Raw genomic sequence first — 5,372 nt, 5'->3', positions numbered from 1 at the left:
CTGTGCTCACTTATATATCTGTGGTTTGTTTCAGGGCTCTTCAAGTTGAAGAGATGAAGAGAAGGTAAGAGCACATCTATGGTCACACTGATGCCCCAGGGTCTAGAAAGTTTTTTCCCATCTAAACTCTTTGAAAATTTTGCTCATGCCTGGGACCCAAGTTCACACTCAATTTTGTGTAATCGCGTTAGTAGTGGCATTCAGAAGATGAAGTTATATAATCTCTCTATATAGCTGTTGCTGGTTTTATTTATTTATTTATTTAATGTTTTATTTATTTATTTAAAAAAATTTTTTTGAGAATCTACAAGGTACATTTTGCTAGGCTCTGGGATTACAGTGGTGAATAAGGTAGACATGGTTCCTGTTCCCCTGGAATTTCTGTTCCAGTGGGTGAGATTGATTGGAATGGACACTGTTGCATACCAGACAAATCTCATCTCTGGGGAACCATAATAATCAAGAACACAAATATATAAACTAAACCTTGCATCTTGTGACAGGGGCTATAAGAAAAATAAAGAGTAAGTAGAGAGGTAAGCAAGGGCCAGATTGTATGTTTCTGGGTACACAGGTGTTTAATTGTGCTATTGTCTATTACACTTTACGTGCTCTTCAGGTAGCATCTGACTGTCATTTCCTATGTATCTCTATGTGACACCTTGAAATGATGCAAAGCACTTGTCAGGCTTTGAACAAATGTTGTCACTGTGACCAGCTGACAGGGTATCCTTGGGTGTTCAGTCACCCGTTTCTGAATTTCCTTGTTGGTTACAGTCACAATACACTTCTTGGTTGTAACCCTTTTATTGCCTTTCTTTGTCCTCTTTATTTCTTCATGTTTTGCCAGTGTGTGTCTGATAAGGGTCAGAAAGGAAAATGTCAGGGGCAGTGGGGCTTAATGAATCAGAGAACAGCTATTTACATAAAAATACCAGCTCACAATTGTGGCATTGTTAGGAGAAAATGGTTGGGTTTCATCAATGGTCAGCCTGGGAGGGAAGAAAACTAGGATGGCCACCAATGCCATATTCAAGAAGAAAGCAGAGGAGCTGCGGCTTGAGACTCACGTTATCAGCTTTCATTCAGCCTGTATTTTAGTTTCTAAGGCTGTCTGTTAACAATTTGGATGTCTGAGTACTATAGGAGCTCTGATCTACAAAGCTTAATTCATGTCGAAAGACTGAGTCCATGGCCAAAGAAAGCTGGAAGGGAATGGATGGAAACGCAAGCTATCAGCTTGCCTGAAACCTCCCACAGGGACCCTTCCAAAAGTTAAAGACACAATTGTAGCCTTCTGGGGGCGGGGCTTCACATGGGTCTGAGGGTGTGGGAGACTGAGGGCCATGACATGTTTTTTACTTCTTCTGATAGTGTTTTACTCTTTGTGAAAGGATACTAAAAGCAAGGCTAGAATAGTGATGAATGACCACACTGATCTTTCTCAAGGATGTTTTCAACTTTCTGGTCTTAAATGGTAATAGTTTGGGAAAACTGCACAACTGATGCAACTAATGCAATCTTTAAAGTATCCTATACTGAGACTTTGTTGGGTCTGGGATTTGATTTTACCCTACTTTAAAGCTAGGAAGTTAGCTTGTTGCTGTTTCATGGGTGGTAGAAGACATGAAACCTCTGAGTCAGGGACAGGAAGTTATCACCCGCAGACAGGAAGTAGCATGAACATCAGCATACTTACATTGGCTCTCTTGCTCCCAAGTTTGAATATATTGCATTTTCGGTTACTATTTCTTTCTTTCCACCAAATTTGGATGATGCCTTTTTTCCATAACTATTCCTACAAAGGATGGAGATCTCCTTGACCTATAGGTGAATTTAGAGTTTAAAATGAGGCAAAATGATAAATTCAGATGGTATCCAAGTTTCTAGCTCTAACCTTTTTCTACATCAGCGTCAAAATGAGTTATATTTTTGTTTCCATTATGTATGACCAAGCTCTGTTTCCCTTCCTTTTCTTATGCACTTTAGCAATCTCCTGATATGTTACTGAAAATATATTCTTCATATCGCCTGGTAATATTCTTATCTTCTGCATAGAATTTGAATCTGGTATAAAGTTATTATGGCACTAAGAGAGGGTCACTGCCCAAGAATATAAAATTACAATATTAAATACAAAGGGTTTTTTAAAACTTAAATTAATAATTATTAACTTGATACTATATGCAGTGATTAGAATCCTTTATGTATATTACTTTACATAATACTCATAAGAATCCTGAGTTAGGTACTTTTATTTATTTGATGAAGAAGCTGAGATGAAGAGAAGGTAAGAGCACATCTATGGTCACACTGTTCTTAATCATTATTGATTGATCAAATAATTTCTTGGGATAGGAACTTTCTGTTTCCAAGACATTGGAAGTATTGTCTAGTGGCCACTGCTGGTGCTTCATCCAGACTCCTTCCGGCCCCTTCTCCTGCATCTCTTTCTGTCCTTAATGTGTTTTTGGCTCCCAACAGCTCACACCAGTGTGACTCTTTTTCCGATGACTGCCCTTGGGCTATTGCACGTGATTTACCTGCAGCCACAGACACGTTTGGGAGTTCTGCCCACCACCAGAAACTCCCAGCCCCTGCCTGGATAGAGACTGGTGGATCCAAGAGCATGAAACCTAGTCCCTTGCGGTGGGTTGGGGAAAACTCCAAAGTGTCACTCATGTTCCAGAGATCATGTGGGATAAGGTTGATGTTACCCTGCAAAGAACTTTCTCTGAGGTTACAGCCATGCTTGGCTTCTGCCTTTCCTTGTCCTGTGTCACTTTCTCTTGGTAGCACCTCCTGAATAAGCCACTTGCGCATGAAATCCTCATTTCTGGGTCTACCTCTAGGGAAGCCAACATAAGAAAACCCCCTTGGGTGCTATTACCAAAACATAATACATTCTTAATTTCCTAAAATGACATTTAATAAAAATATATATATATATGTATAATATACGTATATAATATATATGTATAACTGAATCACTGTGCTGTACATCTGAAACTAACATGATATTGTAAATCAACTATAATTTTAAAAATCATAGTTAAAAATTTTAAGTATTGCTATTAATATTCAGAAAATGCCTGGGAATTACAACATCATATGGACAGAAATATTTCTATTTTGAAGATGTCGCCATTATGGAACAGGAGGAATCTTGTTCTAGAAAAGACTTTCACTTCAGGAAAACATATGCATTTCCAGTCTGGTCTCTATTGAAGGCACAGTAAAAAAAAAGATTAGCCTTTACGGACTTGTAAAATTTGAAGTATCTGGTATTGTGATAAGACTTTATGAGAAAATAATAGGCACTTATAATAGTTTCCCACTCTGATGTCAAGACTGCACCGTCTTTTCTTAGCTACCCTGAAAAATGAATTTTATTTCTTTCTAAGGAGTCATTCATCTAAAATAATACTAATAAAAAATAAAGCTCTAAAGAGCTTAAATGGTGAGTGTATTAACTCCTTTCTTACCTGCGTGTTCCTTTCCCCTGGAGCTCTTATTATGTTTTTTCTTTAAAAAAAATACATTTGTGCAAGTCAGCTCTAAAAATGGTGCAAATAGAAAAATGAAAGTCTCTCTCTTTACATGAATGGTGCAAAAGCAACCACAGAAACATAAAGGAGGCAAAGAGGAATGTGCATTCATGGGGTTGAATCCCCCCAGCTGCCCCCCAAAAATCCGGTTGACTAGGTGGAGGATCCTGAGAAGGTGAGGCGGAAAGTCAAGTGGGAATCAGTTGGCTGAAGGTCCTGAGCACTGGACAAGAGTTTAGACATTATTCCTATAGACTGCAGGGAGTACTCATGTTTTTGCACCGGGAGGGTAAATTAACACCTGTTGTGTAAATATTAGTCTGGAATGATGGCTTAGAATGGGACATTTAAAGGGGAGACCTCTGAGTCAAACAGTTCAGAAAATATTATATTGTGCACAAATAATTGAATAAGACTTCAGTTGAGTTGGTGGCCATAAAAATGGAAACAAAGGGACAGACATCAGAAGTGTTGTTCAGAAAGATTCAGTGTAGGGTCTCTTTGATTATGGAGATGTGGAAAAAGGAGGGTGGGAATTATTGTGAGTGGCTGAACAGAAAAATTTTGGTATTAGGAGATCATGAGAATTTGTCTTAAGTCATCTTTATCTCATCCCTACCAAGAAAGGTATCATAGACCAATGCCTAATATGGACTTACAGATCCAGGGAGCCCAAAGGGAAGCAGTATGGAAAAAGGACAAGCCATCGCATTTCAGACAAGAAGTAGGAAATGCAAAATTTTTGCACTGAAGTGTCAGTTGAAACTTAAGGTTTGTTCTCCAACTTCAAACCAGGTCTCCAGCAACAAGCAACCGTCATTTCAGTTTCATGTTTGAAAATTTAATGCGATACGGAAAATGGTAAAGCTTTAAAAATGTTTAAAAAATAATATCCACCAGCTCCTTCCTGCACATACACTAATTTACCCTATGACATTTAATTTAGAATTAGGTTTGCAAGTATATCACTTTAAAGGTTGACTATTTTCTGTAATGCGGTTGCTTAGAAGATTTGTTTTGCAGCAGAATTCTTATTTCAAATAAAAATTTTCCTTAAAGCATGATATAAAAATCAGATAAAAACAGAATTGCTCTGCCTGATCTGGGGAGAAGGACGGGTAGTGAGTGGATCTGGAGGTGTTTCTCTGCCCTACCAGCCGCCAGTTTCCCTGCAGCCCTGAAGCACTTTCCGTTTTCTCTCTAGGCCCTTTCGACTCAAAGTGTGGTCCATGGATCAGTAGCAGCTTGGTAAAAATTCGAATTCTCAGGCATCAGAGCTTGCATTTAACAAGATCCCTAGGTAATTTGATGCTCTTGAAAATTTAGGAAGCACTGCTTTCAAGTATATAAATCGCCTGGGAAGCGGATTCAAACACAGATTCTCAGGCATAGCAACAGGTCTGTGGTGGAGCATGACATTTTGCATGTTTAACAAGCTCCCGGGTGAGACTGATACTATTGGTACTTGGACTATGACACATTGAGTAGCAAGAGGCTAGGGCAGTGGTTCTCCGATGTTGGCATGTGTGAGAGTCATCTGGAGGTCTTGTTAAACATGGCTTTGCTGGGCTTCAGCTCAGTTTCTGATTCAGCAAGTGGGGCCTGAAAATTTGCATTTCTAACAAGTTCCCAGGTGATGTTGATGCTGCTGTTCCAGGAAACACACTTTGGGGACCCCTAAACTAGAGCACCTGTCTCATCACTGGGATAAAGATGCCACTGGGTAATCACGGGGTACCTTGACTTCGTTTCTTAAGTAAAAAGTGGTAAAGGGTAAAAAGATGGAAGTCTCTTCCCTCAAGGATCTCAGAGTCTAGTTCCAAA

Source organism: Tursiops truncatus, chromosome 7 (assembly GCF_011762595.2).
Source record: "Tursiops truncatus isolate mTurTru1 chromosome 7, mTurTru1.mat.Y, whole genome shotgun sequence".
NCBI classification, from domain to species: domain Eukaryota; kingdom Metazoa; phylum Chordata; class Mammalia; order Artiodactyla; family Delphinidae; genus Tursiops; species Tursiops truncatus.
The sequence above is the reverse complement of the archived record's forward strand: the minus strand, read 5'-3'. Positions refer to the sequence as shown.